General features: G+C 44.5%; 1 protein-coding gene across 2 annotated transcripts in view; it reads right to left on the minus strand.

Annotated features, from left to right (window-relative positions):
- Nucleotides 1–23695, minus strand: part of LOC143003173 (prickle-like protein 1) — a 38120-nt gene that overhangs the window by 13332 nt on the left and 1093 nt on the right. The window contains exon 1 of one of the 2 annotated variants that reach the window (XM_076153698.1): nt 9794–10007. The exons of the other annotated variant lie outside the window; for it this stretch is intronic. The gene's annotated coding sequence lies outside the window, so the exon portion shown is untranslated. Of the gene's footprint in view, nt 1–9793; nt 10008–23695 lie in introns of those variants that run through there. 2 annotated transcript variants of the gene reach the window in all.

Raw genomic sequence — 23695 nt, forward strand, 5'->3', positions numbered from 1 at the left:
GGTGAGGAATGCTTTTTTTGTGAATAGACGACAGGTCTTGGGGATGAGTGGCTTTCTCCCAGACAATAGCCAGATATCGGCCTTTCATTATTGGGCCTGGGCTTGTGGCCAGGGACCCGGGGTTCTTTGGAGAGCACAAAGAGGACAGTTGACCTTGCCGCCTACTCCGTTTCCTCCCAAAACAGAGCAGAGAAACAATCTAAAAAAAGCTAGATATCAGGAATCAGGATGTCATCTTTTATCAGTTTATAAAACCCAAGTTTTGATACATTTCCTTTGTTCACAGGCTCTTTAACATCATAATCAAGGCTGAACTACAGCTTTGGTTTCATCCGCAGGAGAGAGACCAGACAGAGGAAGACCAGAGACAGAGACCGGGGTGCCGTCTGCCTAAAATCATGACGTAATGCGCCAAACGCTTCGGCTGATTTGTTGCAGCTCTTTGCCATTGTGAGGCAAAGAATCAATGTATCAGCACTCTGCCGGGCCGCTGGACATGTGCTGAATGGACGATGTCCTGGACGCATTCACGTGTCCAAAGCTGACAAGCTGGAATTAACTAATGGAGGGTTTATGCAGCGACCTTTTGACCTCAGTTGCAGAAAACACTAGGGTTTTTAAAAATGTGACCATGTTTAATGTGGAATTAAAAAATTGGACCGCTTCATCTATTCCACTGAGCAAATCCAACAGAGCTATGAAAATAACATTAAGTGAACATCTTTTTCTGTAGCCGGAGGAACCTCTGGCTGATAACCAAGATTTAATAAATGGACAATGCTGGCTCTGCCGTCTCTGTAAAGTTTGGACACAAACCTTGCGATCTGGCCGCTCAAAGGACTTTCTATGCAGAGTTATTTCTCCACGGAAAAAACTTTGGATCAGGGCTCAGACAAGATCTAGTGGCCTTTTCTTTGCTTGAAACCTTAGATGGAGTACACACTCGCTGCACTCACACACACTCGTGAACGCCAGGCACATGTAGCCTTTGCTTCTTTTGTGCCGGAGACACACAAGCTCTTTTTCAGCAGTGCTCTCGGCTTTAGAATTGTTTGCAACGCTAATAATTCACACCTGGGCACTGCAAATACAGTGTGTGTGATCCCCAGGAGGCAAGCGGCGCTTTAACAGCTCCCTTAGAATGCAAATGCCTGATTCTCTCAACACAGAACTAAGAATTAACAAGGACAATGACATGTCCCAACATGTTGCATCGAACAGGACAGTTAAAACGTCAAATAGAGCAGAGACACAATTCCTGATTTTAAAGTAGCATGGCGAATAAAGAGTTTGGCACACACGATGAGAAATGCAAGATTGTGCAAAGACCTTTGATGACACAAGGCTTCACAACAGTTCCCTGGAATCCAGACTCCATTTCACAATTATGACCAAAGTCGTCTTACAGACTGTAGTTTGACAACAGTGAGTGTTTAAACATTTGCCTTCAATCCCAGTGTTCCTGATCCACATCCCATTTTGTATTAATAGTCAGCGTTGACATTTTGACCACTAACCCAATGGCCTGGCGACAGCTGCTAAACCAACTCCTCGCGCACATTCACACATATCGACTTCACAGGAAAACCTCAGATGTGCGTCTCAATTCACATCCATTATGATTCCCCCATTCTGCCCCATTCACACACTGACAGACGCCTCTCAGCAGCCTTTCACGCCGGGAAACGGATCTTTAGGCCTCGCTAACAAGGCCCGCCAACTGCACCCGCCGCTGCATATCAGACCCTTCAAAGTGTCGCTCCGGTGCTCTCACCAGTTTGTCGCTAATATTCTTTGACACTCTCTGGGCTGCTGTGATTTAAGTTTTGAGCCATAAAACCCCGTGCCAAGGTTTGTTAACCGCCACAGGGTGTAACCTACACACCTCTGGGACAATAGCGGCGGCAATAAAAGGTCAGTAAACTTCAGGAAATTGTCGTCTAAGTGTGGTGTGGTCTTTAGTGAGGACTGAACTGGAAGTGACGACCTCAGGTTAAATGATTTTTTCGGCCCCTGATGAGGTAAATGTTTCTATCGCCTGTAAGGTCATGAGTAAACAGACTACTTTCACACACTCTTACCACTTCACTGTCAAACTTGACTAAAGGTGATAAACACACCATCACAAAACAATAGAACACTATTATCACTATAGTACAGTACTGTGTGTGTGTGCTAGCAAGAGGGATCGAGGGGGAGAGCGACACACACACACACACACACACACACACACACACACACACACACACACACACACACACACACACACACAGTAATTTAATATTGTTAAGTGATGAATTCCTTCTTTAATAAAACCAGAGGTCACTGTAACCACTGCTATGAAAGGCGAGTGTGTGTGTGTGTGTGTGTGTGTGTGTGTGTGTGTAAGATGTACAATGCCTCAATGTGAAATTCTCATTTGAATTAAGAACAACACAATTTGTTGTTTTCAATTGTAATGCTAGCACAGAGGCCGAGGGTTCAGAGGCTCTGAAACAGAAGGCTTATGATTCACAATTAAAAGGCCATAAAAACAGCAGCATGTTTTATTCTTAATCATAAAATAGTGACACGCTGTATTGGAGCTGTGCCTTGACCTGAAAGACAAATAAAGTTTGGCGCCGTCCTGAGCCCGAGATGGAAAATCAACAGACTGCAATAAAAAGAAAGATAATAAACCAGCTTATCTTGTTGGTGTGAAGAAGAAAATGAAAGTGACAAACTCCAGCTGCACTCCAAATGTTGTTTTACCGCCTTCAATGATAACTCAAGTTCAACTGTCAGTTAATGTCATAACGTGGAGTCCCTCTATTCATCAATGTCGATCAGAAAATATCTATCAGGCTGAGTTAGAGGGAAGGGAATGATTTATGACGCTGTCAAACGTCCTAGCCAGAAGAAACACAAAGTCAGGACTTGCAATGAGACGTGCCACTCAACACTTAGCTGGGGGAAGCCATCGCTCTGGAATAACAAAAACAGAAAAATGAGAAGCCACTGAGAAAGCGTCTGATGACATATCGCGCAAGATGAGCGGCAGAGTTGCATCACGTTGAGTCTGGGAAAGCTGGTTGCGGCTGTGAGCGTGGGTGTGTGTGTGTGCAAATCCCTCATGTATTTGGTATAAAAGATAGATGTAGGCCAGGGAATGGGGTTGTGTACACAGAGTCTTAATGACAGGCTCCCTGAAGGGATGGCACATCAGTCAGGCGGAACACACACACACACACAAAGTGAGGCTGCATATTACAAAACCAGTAGCCTCAAGTTTCTCATAATTTAAACCTAGAAGTGCAACGGGGACTGGGAACAGTGTGTCTGACCGAATCCGCGACTTCAGGCACTTTGTCACTCTGTCTGTTGTCTGGCCTGGCACAGTTCTCAAGGCAGCAGGGCGTGTGTGTGAAACCATATAGCCTTTAGCCCCACAGACGAGTCCCAAGGCGCTTCTTTTTTTTGTGTTGGGCCGTATATGGGTCACCTAGGCGGCCGTACAGAGGGACGAGTGTGTGCGAGCCACTGCGAGATGAAACGGCTGAGTCATATAGCTCAGCACGGCAACGGTAACATTTTGGTGGCGGGTTTGGATGCCACGCGGGCGCCAGATATCGAGGCGACGTGTTATGGGAACGCCTCTTGGATTGAGCTTTCGATCCTCCAAGTACGCTGGCTGTCACAGGGGGGAGGGCGGGGCGGGGGAAGGTGGCCATTTTGTGGGGCGGTGTTAAGCATCCCATGGCTCCCAGGGCCTGTGGTTGACTTTGGCCAGGCCGGCGCTGTTGGCATTCCACACCAACCCTCGAGCCGCAGGCCTGAGGTTCACGGGTAAACAGACAAACCGTTTGGTGGGCTCACTGTGTAATTCTAGGACCTGTCGCTCTCTCTCTCCCTATCTTCCTGTCTCACTCTCTCTTCACCCCTCCTTCCTCTCTCTCTCAGCCATATCCTCAGTTGGCCTCTCGGCTAATTCAGACCTACCTGACAGCTCTGACTAAAAACTTCTGGGTTTACTATCAGTCCTGCTCAGATCTCTAAACACACCGACAACTAATCTGCAACAGATGGCGAGACGGACCAGGGGAGGAAGTAGTATAAAAAGGATACACGCCATATTTCCAACCCCTCTGAACCAAACGATAGGGTTTCATCGCAGCTCCGAGCGAAGCCGGAGGAGGGCTGTAACCACGTGCACGCCGGCGCCTCCCGGGGGGCTTAAGTGGACATATTACTTTGGGAAATAAAAAGTTCATCCGCAACCAGATGTCTGAGGGACCCTCGGGGGAAGTCCTTTCTCTGAGGAGAGTATGCACTGCACGCGCACGCATGCCCACTAACAGACATGCTAACAAACAAAATGTCTGTGTGGGAATACATACAGCACACACACACACACACTCACACACACACACACACACAAACAGGCCCTCACATGTTGGATTTCATGGGTGACTGGTAAGAGATAATGAAAGCCTCCTTGACACAATTTCGCCCCCGGTTTACAGTCTGGTTTTTGAGGTCATTAGTGTAAACACAAAAGACATTTATTTACAACCTCATTAATGCAAGCGGCTATTTAAACTCTCTTTTAAAGTCGAGGGGGGATGAAAAAATCCCGAAAAAAAAAAAAAAATCGACAGATCTCAAAACCGAGACGACGGCAAAATTGCTGTTTGTATTGGTTTTCGCGAAGAGCACTTGGAAAGCCCCAAGCTTTCATCAGCTAACCACTATGGGTGAATATCTGTTACATTCTGTGAGATGAAATTGTCCTAGCTGAAGGATATGCAAGTGCTTGATTGCTCACCGCAGAGTACAAAGGCGGTTGGGGTTTGTTTAAAGGGGGGTGGGGCATGGGGGTGGGCTGAGTGGTTATATAAGGAGAAAGTATATACGTCTTAATACAGAGAGTGGGTTTCGCTTGGAGAAATACTTCTGTAACGACAAACACGCCGCCACCAAATGCCTGACATGCTTTCGGGCATGTACAGTACAAATTGAATTTCGTTTCAAATGACTTCCAAACATTTTTGGTATGAAGAAAGCGGAAAACCAAAATGGAGAAGGAGGAGGAGGAAGAGGGCGCATGCAATTTTGGTTGAATTCGCCGAAAATCCTGTAATCTTCCTTTCCTCCGGCCCCCCCACGCCCTGCCCTCGCTCGCACGGCGTTTATCGCCAACAGGCCATTTCCTGACTCCGGGTGGCATCAGATTGGCTGAGGCCATTTCCCATTTGGGTGAATTAGAGGCTGGCGTTCCTCTGGGGGCGACGCCATAAGGCAACACGGAGATACAAACGACAGATAGGGCATCTCCCTCAGGAGGTCTGGGTAAAGGCTGGACCACCCAACAGACACGCATGGGGGGAATTACAACAGTAGAGGACATTCAAAACTGCAAGATTTATGCGAACGTTCGGTGCCTGGTGTCATCTATGGGGAATTCACATGTATCCAAACAGAGGCGAATTGGTGCAAGGTAGACAGAAACGGAACGAGAGAGAGGGGAAATCAGTGCAAGGAGGAAAAAGAGCAGACTGTCCCTGATTAGGAGCTCCTCTCAGCTCGAGGAGCACAATGTCTACCACATGAGAGCGTATGAGGCCAATTTAAGGGAGAAGGCAACGGGAGCTAAGCCTCGTTTTCCTGCGCCGGAATCGTGCCTGCAAAGTGGCAAACAAAAGGTTTTTTTTGGGAGTTAATCGTGGTTTTGGCATTGTCGTTTTTGTGCCAAAATTCATTTGCTGAGTGGTTGTGAAAACCCATCAGGGGTAAGAGCATGAGAAACTCTCCACTACGGTGAAAGTATGAAACAAGATCAACAAAGCAAGAACACTGCGTTTACCATCATGTGGCTTTTAAAAGACATAAACCCAAACACACACTCCTGTCTGTCTCAGAGTTGGAGACCCTTTTTATGTTTTGCCCACTCAAAAGTGAAAACCAAACTATCACTTCTGTAACTTCATTCCATTTGCCTCAGGGTGACTGAGGAGTAATTACACGGCTGTTGCTCGGCGACCTCAACTCCCTATATGTGAATCTATACTGTTTACCTTAGCTTGAGCTTAAAAGCCTTTTAATTATTATCATCTAATAATCATCACCTTTAATGTCTCCTCTCCGGCTGTGGCTGGCGACTGCGACTGTCTGGGCAGGTGTGTGTATGTATGTGTCTATGTGTGTGAGAGCAGCTTTAATCATCATCAAATAGAACTGTGTGTATAGGTAATTACGGTGGTGCCAAATCGACTCCTTCTCCCAGGCACGAGTCGCCAACGCTCAACAACAACGCTTCCATTTTGCGTCGCTTCGCAGGCAAGTGCTGCGGGCAACCGGTGCAAGTTTTAACACAGAATCCAGCGCCGTCCATTACTCAGCGTCTGATACTCTGCTAAACCCCGGATTACTTTTCCTACCCACAGACTGACCATAATACCAGGCCTGTGGAGCCAATGTGGCCTGCAGGGTTTGGTCTGTAACCACTCAATGAGCGCGGGGATCACGATTAGCGTTTCTTAGATGGAGGAGGACCTTCCTCACCCCCCCACGTTCCTCCAGCACAGGGTTTTTACGAGGAGAGAGGCTGCAAACGGCACAGAGGTTATTAGCTTCACCGGCAACCTTCCGTCAGACACAAATGACGTGACGAGGGATGGAAATGTCGGCTTTCATCACGCTTGACGGAAAAGGACAATGTCGCTGCTGATCACCGTTAGTTCCCGAGTGACATCATTAAGTGTTACAGACACTTTTGATTGACTTCCATGCTTTAAAGCTTCTCTGTTTTCCATTGTTTGCTGTTTCTCCCACTTGGCCTTTCAGTGTCTGGCTTTAAGACAGAGCTATAAGGGATAGCTGCTTGGCAAGAGAGAGTGTGTGTGTTGGTGTGTGTGTGTGTTTTCTGAGGTTTGGAATGATTTACACAGCCCTGCGCTCGATTAATTCCCGTATGACAGCACAAACATGCCAGTGTGTACACTTACTGGTCTGAGGTATTAGACTGACAGAGGTGCACAGACAGAACTGTGTTGATTTACCAATGGATGGAGGTCTCTTTCTCTGTCTCACACACACACACACACACACACACACACACACACACACACTTCGTATCCATGTTTATGTTTCATATTGGTCGCATTTATTTAATCTAATGCCAGTTGCGGCTCCAACTCAAACATTGGGACGCGCGAGAGAGAGAACGTCTTATTCAGCCAGCAGTGAGCTAAATATAAAGACTGTGCAGTCATGTTTGCAACATTAAGTGCAGTAACAGAGAAACTCTATTCTAAGAAGCTATAGATTCACATTGGTTTTGCAAAAATCATTCCCTTAAGCTACTGTGCCTTAAAAAAAGTCCCATAACTTGTTTGTAAGCTGTACTATCAGTCATTTTGGACGAGGTTTAATTTGTTTTAAAAGGCTTTAATCCTCTTTAGACTGAATCTCTTCAACTTGACACAAAAAAAAAATAAGACAGGCATTGTACATCTTGAGCTCTTCAGACTGGTTTACCGCCACAATCAGATGAGGCGTTTTCGCCCAGGACCCAAGTTCGGGGCCAATGGCTCTAAATCCAGAACGCCCTCAGTCGTCGAGCAAAAAGGTTTTCCAGGAGAGAGTCCAACAATATCAAAACAATCTCCAGGCTGGATTTCCTCTCTGGCACCAAAGCCCCCACAGGAGAATGAGAATCTGGGTTTCATATGAGAAGAAGAAGAAGAAGAAGAAGAAGAAGAAGAAGAAGAAGAAGAAGAAGAAGAAGAAGAAGAGGGCCATTCGTATGAAGCTTTGTGCTTTGAAGACAAATTTATGTCTTCACATCCTCTGATTCCCGTCCTCCTCTCCTTTGCTAACAATAAAAAAAAAGCGTATGGAATTCGATATTCTTAGAACTATTTTGGAGCTCATTCGTGTGTGATTAAGATATTCTCCATCCCAAATGTCATACTTTCTTTCATCATAAAATGCATCTGAATGATACAGCAGCAGTCATTACTGCACACAAGCTATTTACACGTTATTTCTGTGTCCTTTTGTTTGTATTTCCAGTGTCTTTATTATTTTTTCATCTTGGATATCCTTATTTAAACACTTTGACTACTTGATCAAGATACAAGATGATATTTGACTGGCAAAGCTATAAAACACTCTAATCAGCAGGTGTCACAGTGTTGTGCCTTGCATAATCACATTTGTCACTTGAATCAATGTTCTGTTTAATAGCAGTCAGTAATGGGGCAGCTACTGCTTGACTTGCCTCTCCCTGTGTGGTTCAAATAGCTGACCAATTAACAGCAGCTTAACTTGCAGGTCCAAACACCTATCTGACACACTCACAAACACACACACACATAACCTGGATCAGACCCGGAGAGACACAAATCCATGCATGCACACATACTCAGAGAAACAGACATGCAGATGAGTAAACACTGTACCCACGACCACACGCAGAGGACACACACAAAGATACATACTCATTAACAAAGGCTTAGCATTGCAGTGTGTACACCCCCAGCAAAGTGTAGCAGAATCTGACTGACCGCCCCCCACAGAGGGAGACGCCACCCCGGTCACCTGATCCTCCGCTGCCCTGGATCGGTGAACTACACAGCAGTTTCTGTCATCTGTTTCCACTGAGAGAGAGTGTGAGAGGTCCGCACCAAGCTGAGCGTAATGACACACATCTGAGAGCTGTGACAGGGGAAAGCCTGTCTCAAAATAGTCAAATAGTCCAAAACACCAATATTGGAGTGAGATTATCTAGTTTACTTAGTTGCAACCATCTTGTATGGCATTTTAAACACTCCAGGACTGCAGAAAATGTGAAATCGGGCTTGATGAAACGGAAAACCAGAGTTGCATTAATGTAAATCCTGAGTTTCATAAAGTTTCATAAATCTCTCCCACCACTAGGTGCCACTACTGGCTTCAGTTCAGCTCACAGCACAGGACAAGCCAAACCTAACACGTCATTCTGTCTCATATTCAGTGTTTAAACATCTACCTCCAATCTTTTCGAGGCATATTTTCAGAAGTTCTTCACACATTTGCAGAAGATCATACTCAAATTCTTAAAACAATGTTGATTAAATTTTAATTTGATATTGTGACTATAGAGTTTGTTTGTTTTAACATCGGCTTCCTGGCTCAGTTTGCCCGTGTGGATGAAGTGATGTGGGCTCCACTTTGTAATATCTGTGAGGATGTGGGCTGAATGGTCTGTCAACACAGACGGTGCTGGCATTTCTGAGGCGTTCAAGAACTTCCCGAAAAGACACTCAAAAAGAGCTCATAAAAGAAGAAAAGAGGGAGAGAGGGGAGGAAGAGAGGGGAGGGAGGGGGGCACCTGAGTGACAAGCAACAGCTGAGTCCACACATCTGGAAAACCAAAATGTAACCCTTCATTAGTGCGTCTTTACGCACATACACTTTCCAAAACCAAAATCCCCCCAGACTCTGCCCCATTTTCACTTTTCGCCCCTTCAGAACTCTGCGGGGAAAATGTAACACAGCCCCCAATTATCCAATTAGCGCTTTTTTGCTCCCATTTCTGCCTTCATGCCTCCAGTTAATATCATAATTAATGGAAAGACTAATTCCTCCCCTGCTTGTAATTCCTGTAGCTGAAGGTAAACAAGCTTCTGCAGACTTCACCTATTTAAGTTTTCACCTTGTTTCAATCATCCACACATGCCAATAAACCTACGCGACTGCATATATACCAATGGGCAACATTTAGAAAACAAGACAACATTTGTTGGAATGTGAAAAGGTCGGACACACTCACCTCTCACTCTCACTAACTTGCTCCGGGTTCGGATCGAATATTCCCTTTTATCAGAATAAAATCACAACTGTGGAGGCATCCGTGCTGATTTGCAAAAACAAGCAAATGCCCGCAATTAATGTCGTTTCGAGTCCGGTATTTGTTCAGATGGATGGAGCGTTTCAGCGCATGATGCGGGGGGAGAGACGAAGGACGCGCACCAGGGCTGAGCGCTGTGCAGCTCTGCCAGCCAGCTAAAGCGTCGAGAAAAAGACATTAGTGCTGCTCTCAGCCTATTGGCTTAAACAACAACCCCAGCCCTCCTCCTCCTCCTCCTCCTCCTCCTCCTCTTTTTCTTTCTCCTCCTCATACACACACACACAAACACACAACGCACTTCTGGCTGTCCAATACGCCGCTTATCTCACTTTCTTCCTCTCTTTTACAGTAAGAAGCCATTCCGTACATCAGCACAATCACATTTATTATCAGTTTTGGAAGCGTCATAATTAATCATAAACAGGTGGTCTGTTCTGCAAAAGAGCCCAAAGAATTATTTACAACAGTTATAATATGAATATTCTGAAGATTAAGATTGTGGTTCTCAAACGGTGGGATGAGTTCCAGTAGTGGCACTTGAAGCGCCCTCTGGTGGTGCTATGTGATTTTCGAAGATTTTGCAGTGACGGTCAATTTTAAGTCTCAAAGTACCACTCAATGACAATACTTTAGTAAGAAAAAAAAGTGTTATGAATGATCAAACCATATCTGCATTTTACTGAATAGGGTAAAAGAGTACAGACAAGTAACAACCATGACACTCTGACAGGTAAGTAGTGACTATTTGGAGGTCAAGTGGCGTTCAAAGAAGTCAAATAAGTGGGTCAAAGAGTGAGAGCGGCTCGTCAACATAACCGTTTCCTTTCCCGGGGATGACATACGTGACATCTGCTGGCATGCTACATATATGTGCCACACAGGGGCCGTGTGAAACTCAAAACTGACAGAGAGCGATGCCGTGTGGAAGTGTTGCGTACTTTGTGCTTTGAGATCTTGTCACACACATGACACCAAGGATGTTTTTTACGATCAGATAAAGTGGCTTCTTTTTTTACGGGCCAAATTTAACATTACCAATGGTAGCTTAGACACTGGAGAGGCAGGAGAGTACCAGAGGTTCAGCAGGTGACTCTTTTTGGAGGTGAATTAAGAACAGATTAATCTCCCTGAACAGCTACAGATCAACAGCCTCCAAATCCCCTCTGTCCTCCAGTGTAGCATTTCAGTGGCTAACAAAAGGAAACTGGTTGCACTGGTCAGCTCCCAGGTGGGTCGGTGTCTGTATGAAGGTAAAGTCAATAGAGTAGAAGCGGTGTGTCTTGATCAGAGTACATTTAGGTCAAATCCTTTCGAAAAGCCACAAACACACAATATCATTGGCACATTATAGTTCTCCCATTCATGGACAGTATGTGGGCTGTTGGCCAACTCGGTTCTCAAGAGATTAATGGGCTGTTGGCCAAAAATGTAGAAGCCTGAAATTACTTTAAACTTTGGCTTTCAGAAAGTGTGAACACTATGGTGTTCTCTTAATACACTCATGGGTAGAGGATATGCACATTCTTTCAGTTTAATCTGTTTGTTTGATGGTCTCCGAATAAATCATGGTTCCATCTCTCAACAATGCACCCGTTCACCTTAGATTTTGCAAACCTAATTTTGGGATCCAGATCCGGATCACCACTAAATTTGAATGGGTTCTTCCATGGATTGTGCTCAATCCCACCAAGGTTCAGAGCATACCAACAATAATGGACGGTGAGAGGTCTGACATTCTCTTAAGCTACCTACTGTAAAACATGTCTCTTATCGTAAGGAAATAAGTAAAGTCCTAACTCTTATCTCATGGTCAACACGTTCATGCAGGATTGTCTAAACCTTGGACTTGGAGATGGATAAACGTCAAGCAATATTTAGTTTCAAAATGGAGCAGATCCGTGATCTGTGGGGTGGAACGCTTTGGATTGAATTTTCAGACTCAGCTGTAGAGTTGGGGAAGTGAAGACAGCCGTTTGAGTGTCTGCGAACTTGGCAGCGGGACAGGCAGCGCAGGTCAAACAGTATGGCTTATTGTCCCTGCCAGCCAGTCAGCCCACACAGCGAGGGACCCTGAGGACGCCCTCGTTCACCCTGCTGGCTCTCGCTCTGACATTCTGACAGCTTGATTTACAACCTGCATTTTCATTTCACATTTTAATCATCCAGCGTTGCTCTTATCCGTATGACGAGTAGTATAAGCTTCAACTTGTAGATCACCAAACATTGAAACCAAGCAGAGGTTTGCTGCGGCATGGCCTTGGCAACAGATGTAAACAAATATCCCATTCCAGTTTCTGCTTTGTTTCCTCTACCTCTCAAACTTTGATTGGGCATCTATTAACACTCCTCTAATGACACACACATGCTGCTACATACGCGTTGCTGCTAAGTTTCCAAAGGGGGAAATCCGATCATCTTCTCTATCTCGATTGCTCTCCTTCCACCTGTTCTTTCCTCGCCTCTATGCATAAATAGAGCCAGTCTCTGTGCTTTGCCCCGGCCTCTTTGCGGACGCTCACAGATATATGTAACATTAGGCCTGTTTACAGCAGAGGGAGAGAGGGATCGGGGTATGAAAGGTAAGCCTATAGGCCCGAACATGCAGCCAGGGAGGAAGCGAGGATCAGCTCGGTATGGAGAGCACAAAGGGGGCCTCTGGGTCAGTAAATCCTCCCCTGTCACCTAAAGTGCATCGAAACACAGCGTGGGCTAACAAAAGTGTCAGGGCCAGTCGCACCGCCTTGTACATCACGCCGTCATTGCGGATCCCCTCCTTTTATCAGTGTCCTTTCGCCTTCCTGTTTCACGTGTTTGTGGAGCATTGTTTGAAAACAATCCCTCCGACCCAGACTGATGTGGGATTGTACGTCCTTTGTGTTGGGCCCTTGAATGGCATACCGGTGCATGGAAAAGTTATCCTTACATCAGCCTATCTGATCATAACACACAATAATCATCAGTCATCTTCAGCACTTCACTATTCATCTTATCTGAACTACATCAAGATCACCTGTCATGCATTGGCCTGGTTAGATAGGCTGGATATTCCGTTAATCATTGAGCAAGGAAATCTACTTCTATCACAAACTCGAAAATTTGGTATTTGGTTGCAGGCGCCTCTGAAAAGTGATATCAGGTCCTTAAAAAATCATTAGACCACCACAGAAACGTCAATGTGACAAATGAATTTCTGTGTTTAATGACATTTAACCCTTTGAAACCTTATCAGATTGACGAGACAAGTGTGGCCTCTACTGTTGCTGGGTCATGACCAGCTGCCAAATCCAGGGTACACATGAATCTCAATATTTGGCTCTACCCAGCTACACTGCAAACCTTCATCAACAAGTTCCTATTCCCATAAAAAGTGTTTCCTTTCCTTGGCATGACCTACCGGGACAGATTTCTCAGTGACCCTTCTTCCCCCTAGCCCCCAAACCTCCAACCTCCTTTGTGAGAATGAGCTAAGTGGCTCCAGATTTGGCCTGAAGGAAAACTGTCAATCAAGCTGTGGGAATCTGAGCTACGTTTGGTAATGTGTCAGGACGCCCCCAAAACATTGTGTGGAGCAGGACGCAAACGTGTATGCCGCCGTCTCTGTCCCCTGAGTTTTCCCTACAGTCCTCACAAGAAGATTCAAGGCAGGACAGGTTTGGAACCTCGAGAATTCCATGGAGTTGAATGACTGCATGCATGTCTGGCCACTTACTGTCATTCATCACCGTAATCTACCTGCGATCTGTGTTGTGTTTTCTCCCCTGTCATTTGTCTATCTGCTTGTGTCATCTGGGTCGTTACCACAGGCAGAATGCAGGGTGGTGTTGTTGGTGGTGGGGTGCACACTGTTATCACTGCGCTGTCATCAGATGTATCAGTCTGCTCAAGCCAGGGAAGGTTCAGTTACATTTACTAAATAGCGTCAGGCTCTATGGTGCCGGCACAACGCTATTGTCCATTTTTCCGCTGCTGATGTGACCGTCTGTGCTTGCACTTATCGGTTGTTTGGGTTGAATATTTTTCTCCCAGAAAACAAAAGAATGGTGACGCAAGCTAAGGTATGTTTACATGCGTTTACATAGTGTGATTATTCTTACATCTCTGTGCAAACCTGTTTAATCCCGTTTACAAGCTATTTGTCATTACTGCGATTAGCAAACGGGCGGCATAGGAAATTGATACACTTCTGTTGTTCTCGCAGAACAAAAAATACCTCGATCAAGCTCGCCAGTATCTCTGTGTTTATACTCCGTAGGCCACAAAGTATTCACTGCTTTCCGATGAGTGCCAGAACACAGCATTACAACTTGTGGTTGTTCTTCAGCCAGCAGGGTTTCGGTTTTGGTGTTGGTTAACAGATCGGTCCCATAGGTTCACTTACTTCTTAAACCTAGACTAAAGGCGTTAGTATGGTGTATTCAATGTTTGCAAGAGGAAGTGCAATTATTTGTTTATCATCCGCTTAAGCAGATAGTGTTCGTGTGTTTTGTATTTCTAACTAATTAATGCGGCACTCGTAAATCCAAAGGGTTCACCAAGTTTTTCCTGCCGCTGTATTTCATTTTCAGCACAAATGCATAACTACAGGTGACAGGTGGACCTTCAAGGGTGATATGTGCTATGACACAGGAGAAGCTTAGCCAGCTAATTAAAACAATTCTGGTATTTTTATGAGGGGAAAAGGCTGCGAGTGAATGGAGTGGAACACAACCTTTCCTCATGTCTGGAATTCCTGCCACCTCTGTGTGGTTGAATCGAGTAAATCAGCAGTGAGTGGGACCCCTTTCTGCTCTCTCTCTCACACACACACAGACGCACACACACACACCCATTTCCTAACCCGCTGGTGTGATTTCTTTTTTCAGACAGGTGTGTGACACAGAGAGTGAGCGCACTGGTTAAATGTTAATCCCATTAAGTGGATGTGCTGCTCGTTGCTCAAGGCACGTCCAACCCCCCGCACACACACGCACACACAAACTCGCCACGACTCCTATGCCGATATCGCTCAAACTGTCCTAATTAGGCTAAACTCAAATCACATCCGGCATGCCACCTGCAACCTGCTTGGGACCTTCAGCAGTTAAGCTACCATTGCTGGCATACCTGAGCACTTTGTCAGACACTTGAATCCCTGAGAGTTGCCTAACTCTCCACTCCTTGACCATATTAGGATGGGTGGTCGTTAAGCTCGACTCAAGTGGATGGAAGTGGTCACGTTGCTGCCCGTGGCTTCCTGTCGCGTCCCCACTCCTGAACACAATTACTGGACATGTCAGTTACTGCCAGGCCAAGAGACCCCCACTTGACTGAGAAAAAAAAGGACTTAATGGCGGTCGCGGAGGAAGGCCACGGACAAAGCAAGCATGTCAAACATTTGTCTCAAAAGTTGCCACTGTTTTGCTTCACTTTGCCACTGTTAATAGTTCAGAAAGGCTTTTGTGTTTGATTGGTTGGATAAAAAGCAACAAAACAAACACTTCCAGACAGTCCAGTGACAAAACATCTTGGTTGCAAATTATTTGCAACACACAAATGACTACTTGTATTATTGTTCTGGTTTAAAAATAGGTGATGCTGTAATGCACTTTGAGATCTCTAAAGTCTGTGACAACTTAGAAGTTCATTTGGAAGCTCAATTTCCACTGCTACATCTACATTTCAGATTTCAGATTTCAGATACAGATTTAAGATTGAAGATACTTTATTACTGGTCATTTTGCATGCAGTTTCCCATTGGTTGTGCACCGTTAGATCGAGTATTTCCATCCTTAGCTCAAACATTTGCCCAACATCCAAGAGGACAAACCACTTATGCTAATGTTTGGCCTGCAGAGTGACCTCGTCCTTCCACACAATCTCATTCACATTGGCAATGCAACACCTGACTATGCTTCTTTCTCCCTCAGGGCAGTACAGTAAGAGGCTGATATTCCAAACTCAGCATCAGCGGTCACAGATCGTCCTGAAACTCGATATTTAATGTTTGATCCTTGATAACTGGAGCAGTCTTTCTACTCATCCTCGTGAACAGTTGCAGTCAACTATGAGGGAGACTAAAGATAGCAGTTTGCTGTGGACGACCTTTATAAATAAAGCGGGCAGACAGGCCATGGATCCGAATCCCTATTTTGTATGGTGTAAGATCAAAAACGTGAAGCCATTGCATTGAATTAGGTTTCTGAACCAAGCACTCTGCTTTCCTCCATAATTTCCATTTATCTGTCCGTTTTTGCTTGGGAAAGTTATTTTCATGTATCATCAGAAAAAAAAGACATTGATGACAGTGAATATTACTGATAAAAACATCTCTTTAATTCATTAACTCAGCCCATTTAGCTGTTATCCACGTTAATCATTAGATGAGTGTGGTGGGGTGACCCTTTTATTTGTAGTTAGAAAGATATCCATATATTTCATGCGTGCAACATCACTTCACCTTATGTTTGTTTAAATCACAAAGTTATGCATTTACCACACTCTATTTTTACTAAATGTACTCTACAGGATCAATTGTCACCACTGTTCTACTTGGCTGTCGATCTTAAAGGTATGACCTCATTCCCAGAGTTAATACTAAACCTCACTTATACGAGTGTGTAATCTTTAAGCCTCCACTAACCCAAAGATCACCATACATGATCAACCTCTCAAAGCACTAAAACAAATGGAGTAGAATCTGGGCGACTTGTTCAGCCTGTTGACTTCTTTCAGCAGTCATCAGCATTTCATCTCATTCATATAAACTCTAACAATAAGCCCAATCAACTCCAATCAGCACCTGCACAGAGACCGAGTGGAGAGCTTTGAGTGAATTAAATGAAAATAATTAAATAACATATATAGAAAGTTATCTAAAATATTAATAAAATACAAAATAATCTCAATACAAAACATAGATCAATAACATATACAATATTAATATAGTAAATAAAAAAGGGAGAAATGTGTACAAACTAGAGGAGGACATGTCTGGTCAAAATCCCCATTAAAACCAACACAGAAGTGTGTGTGTGTGTGTGTGTTTAAGAAATTAGCCTTTTGGTACACAGAGGCAAGCCAAAAAATAAACAAGGTAAGGCATTTAGGTAAGAAGAAAACACACACTTGCACGTGCACATGTTCACACACTCACTCTCTCTCTCACATACACACGCACGGCAGATAGAATGACAAGAGGGGCCTCATTGGTATGTTTCACTCTAATAAAGGAAGTAGCCTGTCAACTATGCATGATATCGCATCACCGATCTTCTACATTCATCAGCCTCTCTTGCTCACCAGAGGTTTTTTGTGTGTGTGTGTGTCTCATATGTGTGTCTTGAGCTTTGTGTGTTTATGTGTGAACTAAGGTTTTCTACAGGGCTTTGAGCATGTGTCTGACAGACAGATGGAAAGTACACATGCTCGTCCTTGTGTTTAAGTGTGTACTTCCAAATGTGTGTGTGTGTGTGTGTTTGTGTGTGTGTGTGTGTGTGTGTGTGTGTGTGTGTGTGTGTGTGTGTACCTGTGTCACTTAGTCTGTTTTTCTAAAGTATTCAAGGTAGCTAAAAACCAAATTCCCTCCTCCAGGTTCTGGCCTCAGGGAGGAAGTGAGTAACAGCACGTATCTCTTGGGCCATATTGTGGAATGTCGCACACACACACACACACACACACACACACACACACACACACACACACCAAATCTTGGGTCTATGTCAGCCAGGGGCAAGACAAGGGATGTGAGGGAGGGTGAAAAAGAGGAAGCAGGGGAGAGAGGGATGATGGGATCACAAGTACATAAAATAAGGTGAAATTTATGCAGAGAAGTGGAAAAGAGAAGAAATGGAAACAAACAGAAAGAAGAGAGGAGAAACTGAGAAGGAGAAAAGGAGGCCTTGTGTTGCACTCTCACGTTGGGAGGCCGGGCAGAACAAATGTCTTTGACAGTATCCAGAAATGAATTTTCCTGCCGTTGTTACAACTGCAGCCAAATATGTCAAACCCTCCCAACAGTCCCCAGACCGCAGCCCGTCAAAGGCAGATAAAATATGACATAAATACTTCATTTGTAAACCCTTTGAAGGTTTCCTAACAACCAAATGATGACACACTGCATCAATTGTGGGAAAACAAAAAACAAAATCCATTTGCCATCAATTTGTTTATCAAAGAATCAAATTTGTATCGCCTCAATCATGTGCTGTTGTCACTTCTTTTCCAAAATGGTGGATCTGTCTTTTTTGAAATGAAATGTCTGTGAGGTTTGCAACTTCAACTTTGACCTTCTTTGTCCCAGCCCCCTAAGACAGGAAGTCAAGTAGGTCACTCTGGGCAGTTAGAAAATGGTGGGCACTCATCCAACACCGTTGTTCCTCATCTTTCGTTCCGCCTTGAATTAATTTGCACATTTAGCAAAAGCGACCGAATGATGTCATATTACATTTTCTCTTTATCTTGCATGTTTAAAGCAGTGTAGCAGTTGATCAATGTATGTTCTCTCGTATCTCCTTTTGCACATTAAGGCTTAAGAGGCGAGAAACTGGCCCGTATTGGCAAATGAAACCTGAGAAACATGTTATACAGAGACACGGACAGTCTGTGTAATGCAATGTGGGTGAGTGGTCTTACACACACACACTCACACACAATCAGTGCTGTGTTATGTTTCAAGTGATATATGTGCTGAATACATATACACACGCAGCCTAATCTGGGATTCGACCCGTACAGCATTTAGGTTCTGATATATACAGATGATGCAATGCTTTCATGCGTCGAACGGCGTCCACTGATATGAGAATGGCTTTGACTAATACAGAGCCTCGTCCAGGGAGAAATCCCAGACTCCCATGGCTCGAGAGAAAACAAGAGCAGATTTCAGCGCAGATAATGCAGTCATTATTTTCTCTGAGAAGAAACAAAACACTTTTTGGCAACGGCAGCCTATTCAGTAATTTCGTAGAGCCCTGTATCAAATCATATTGATTTAATATGCATGGTTTGGAGTTCAATGAGGGAGCCTGATGCGTCTTCTTTTTTTTCCTGTGGCACACCAGTATGAATTTCACCACAAATCATCATGTATTCCAGCTATTATTGTGACATTTGCATAGATTATCTGCTCGATGACAGGGAACCAATTAAAACTGCAGGGTTTTCGCAGTGGCTGTGGGGTGTTTGGAGCTCTGTGGTATAAACCTCTAATATTGGACTTGGTCAGTGTCCATTTGTTAAATTACAAGATATAATCCAGATGAAGAAGAAATCAACAGTCATACAATAACTCTACGTTTGCAGTATATCATATGCTATCATCAAATAACAAAGATGAAGGCATTTGTTAATACGACAAAATCCTTAAAAAACTACAAAAACAAAAAGTTTCCATCTGCCCACCAACATCTTAGACCAAATGGCATCAGTTCAACCTGGCCCCAAAGACAATCAGGCCCTTCAGGGGAACAAGGCCAACCATGCAATGCAATGTGTTCTCCAACCCCAGAAGGTCAAAGAAGAGGGACGCCCCAGACTTAAGACCACAGGCAATGACATCAATTACTATAAAGCTCATCAAACAGCAGCCCAGTTCAGAATCAGAAATCCAATGAACACACGGTACACTGTCTAGTCAGTTGTCTAGTCAAATGGTCCTCAGAACCTTGTAATATTCTCATGTTTGGCTTTTGTCTTGTTAGTTTTCCCAGCAGAGGCCATCAATATGTGTCTACTTGACTTTGTTCATAGGGACGTCCCTCTGGTGTTTGGGATTACACAAAATCTTTATGGAAAAACAATCATCAATATCTTTAACCACATGGTATATAGACACAAAGATCTCACAGCGCGGACTCTGTAAGTCCACTTTAAGAGGGCAGTGGAAGACAAAGTGGCCTTTTAGGTTCCATCGCCATCTTTTAAACACAGATAGGTATGGTGAAGTTGAATCAATCCATTCAACATCTGTTGTATGAGAGTGTGCGCGTGTGTAAGTGCGCGGGAGTCCGCGGGCTCTGGAGGTTCATCTGCTCAACACGTGCCAGGGAAGTTCTGTCATCGCCTCTATGAAGAGTTGGATAGAGGGAATGGGAGGAGTGGAGACAGATGGAGGAATATCAGGGGAGGCAGGACTATAAAAAGAGGGAGAGTAGGAAAGAAGGGGAATATGAGCGATAGGGGAAATACGGGGAGGACGGACAGAGTCGAGAGTAGGGGGCTGAAAGTTTCCCGGGGGAGGATCTGAGAAAGCTCTCCCTGTTGGGTTTTTAGCCCCTCTGACAGAAATCTTGGCGGGGATCCCCTGAACATGCCTCCTCTGTGCCTGCTCCATCTATCATCCTGTCTCTCTCTTGCTTTCTCCCCTGTCCATTCCTCTGTCGCTCATCCATCTCTCTGAAGTATTGAAAGTGGCAGACACGCTCATAATCAGACTCGGATCACTTTATTTGCCAAGTCCAACAAATGCACAGGGACTTGTTTAGGTTTAGAGGCTGCTGGACTGACATGTCAACAAATATGGAACTAAAGCAAGTAAATACATTGAGCGGGCAGCAGAGGGGCAGAGGGATGGTGCTTAACATTGAGCAGACAGTGTGCTACATATATATAACTCTATAAATACATGTTCAAAATTCAAACACTGTTTTGATTTGGTGAGTGGCTTTGCAGCTACAGGACTACTGGTGAATGTCCAGCACTGTCTTGGACAATAGCACAAGATACTGAGCAGGACAAAATGTGCAGATTGCATTTGGGCATTTGAACAAGGTTCTCAGTCGAAGGGGTTTCCAATGTGTCACAGTAACAATTTCAACTGGAAGGAAATTCTAATTCTTCTTAGGTTGTTCGGGGGATATTTAGATCCTCGTAGCAGACTAAGGACATTTTCTTAGCTGTACTCTACTAGTCACTTTTTTCCGAATCAGGGACAAAACGCTTAATACACGTTGAGAAAATCAAGACAGGAAAAGCCTGCCAGGTAGCTCACGAACATATAACAGCAGGGGATACTACTTCCTAAGTCATCATTCAGGTCCTAAAACTATGCCCCCAAACTGAGCCAGAATGTTGAATTTGATTTCCAAGACATTTGGAAAACTCCATATTGCTTCATATTACATTAAAATTGTAGATCTTACCAGCCAGCTACACTTTCACATTGAAACACGGAAACGTGCAAAGCGTGAACCAATCACAAAGGCAGCCAGGGACAGGCAACTAAAACCGAGACTGTGCCCAGCAAATGGAACTTCTGGTCACCTCAATGTTTGTCTCTACAATCCTCTGTCCTCACCACCGTCTTCTCCTGTTTTAGATGGATGACAGACAGGATTGTAGTTGGTTCAGAACTAGTCTGCATCATATTTACACCTCAAACGAAATGCTACACAGTTTTGTTAGTAAGCACTTTTGACATTTAACTGTCTCCGGTGTACACTACAGTATTCTTCTCTTGCTCTGTCAGAGCAACAACTGAAGATGCCATCCATTGTTCACAGGCTTGACAGAGAACCATTACATATTCACACCACGGTTTCACAAGTCAACAACATTAACAGTCCAGCTCTCAGTGACATAACTTAGCCTCAGCAGGGTCAAACCTTCCTAAACAGTAATACGCATGCAGCGAGGCACCAGTTTACACTAATGAGCTGTGGCTAATGTTAAAGTGTGTCTGTGATGTAACACTATACCTGGCAGAGCTCTCCTGGGGCTGCTGCTGGGTGTTGAGTAACACTCACTGGTGGTCTCAGGTGTGTGTGTCAGAAAAACAGAGAGCGTGAGAGAGAGGAAGGGTGGCAGGAATGCTGTTTTTCATTCACCCACAGTCCCTGCAGTTCATCTCCTGACGAACTATCTGGAAGTAATGATGTCACCCGCGGGAACCTGTATGCTGTTTACGACTCCGTCACGGCAGTACACAGAACACAAAGTACTAAAAATGACTGAATATTTTTATTTGAATTCTCAGTGGCCATTCTGCTGACACAGTCGTCGAGTGATTTACAGTCAATCGAGTCAAAACAGCCCAAACTGTGCTCGCGTTCTTGGCTGTAGTCGGCCACAAATGGGTTCGCTGTATAGGCTGAACCTGTGATCAGCATCGTAGACCATTTGGCTTCCCCGTCTGCTTGTAATAAATTATGATTTGCTATTTGTGATTTTAGGGCCGCAACAGTAAAAGCAGAGCAGCCTCCTAAAAGTTCTTGGGAAATCTGCAATTGGTAGCGTTTATTACCCAATAACGTAGTTGTGATTACAGCCATTAAATGTTACTATTTCGTGTGTAAATGGCTCGAGACTCGGTTAAATTGAGTAATCAGATCCCTCCTAATTTTCAAGTCCTGCATATCTCGTTCTGTGCAGACATTTTTCATTTGAGATAAGGCCTCTCCCTCTACCTGATCTGCGCTGCTGGTTATCATGCTACATTAGAGTCCAATGAGGCGTGTAGCCACCGGAGCCATTGCACGCTGTGCTGTGCCGCGCTGCGCTGCGCTAACCAGCTGCACTCCACTCGGCTGCTGATATTTACAAGCTGCCCAAATTCAGAAAGGGATGACGGGCGACTAGATGAAGAGGAGGGAAATGAATCGGCTTATAGGGGCTTTTACCGCAAATATGGCCGATGCATGCAGGTACGCAGATGCATCCATTAGGCTTACACCTCCATAGCTCCAGGTTTCTGCGTGGAAGCACAGCATCTCTCACCATCTCCTCAAATATGTAAACAACGATGCTGACTTGAATGATGGGACATGTTTGAGTGTGTTTGGCGTCATAGAACAGTTACGCCCCTCCCCCTCCCTCTCTCCATGGTTGCTGGGCTTCTCTAAGGAGTCTGCAGGCAGAGCTGGGAGGGTCGTTATTGTTAATGTGCTGCACCTGTTACACCTCTACCAGGCCTATTTGAGCCACTTTGTTCTCATTCATTACACACATCTTCCACTCATCCACGCAAACGTTACTTATAATGCTGACCATTACACATTACACATACTTTACCCACATTGAGCCGATTTGTGACAATATCAGTCTTGGAATAAAATATGCAAAATGAAATATTCAGACTAAAATGCTGATTCTTAAACTTAAACCAAAGAATCCTCTACATCTGCACATGGTTCCTTCCTTGTCAGCACTCCGACAGTGTGTGTATAGGGTGTGCATCTCTCTAATAACTGGTTGCCACAATTCTTTGCTGTGTTCTTGCTAGCGATGACGCACTGGTGCACCAGGCTGCTTCCTTGGCATCACACACACTCAGCCGTCATAGCAGCCAACTCCTACAGTGTCTCTGTGTGTGTATGTGTGGTGGCAGGGAAAGGAAGATAGAAGCAACGGGACAATCCTATGTTTACTTCCGTGACTTTTAAGAAACCTTTTAAGGTGTCTGAGCCATCTGTGCTCAGCAGAGGGCAAATATTGAGATAAAACCTGTCACTGAGATCAATGAGTCTCCAGGGACCAAAGCTGAAGATGCCCCCTGTGGATGAACTCTTCAATTAGTTCCAAATGCTAGTGTCATCCTCCTGCACTCAGTGGGTGATATCTAATTTTGGTTCATTTCACTTAGGTAGAACGACATCACATTTCCACATTAAATACATACACTGTTGATTTGCTGTTACACAAGGCTGTAAAAGAAGAAGAAAACAGAGCTGGACATGTTTCAGTGCAACAACAGCCGGACTTAATCATTAATTTACTAACAGATGACAAGCCTACAGGACATACAAAGATTACGTAAGGTTAAGACAACCCTACACACATGCAGAGACACACTGTGTTAATAATGAACTGGAGTTATCTGCAGTGAATTAGCTGCTATGTAGTCTGTGTGTG

This window comes from Genypterus blacodes, unplaced genomic scaffold, assembly GCF_046128005.1.
Source record: "Genypterus blacodes isolate CSIRO-AG114 ecotype Tasmania unplaced genomic scaffold, CSIRO-AGI_Gbla_v1 ptg000007l_1, whole genome shotgun sequence".
Taxonomy (NCBI): Eukaryota; Metazoa; Chordata; class Actinopteri; order Ophidiiformes; family Ophidiidae; genus Genypterus; species Genypterus blacodes.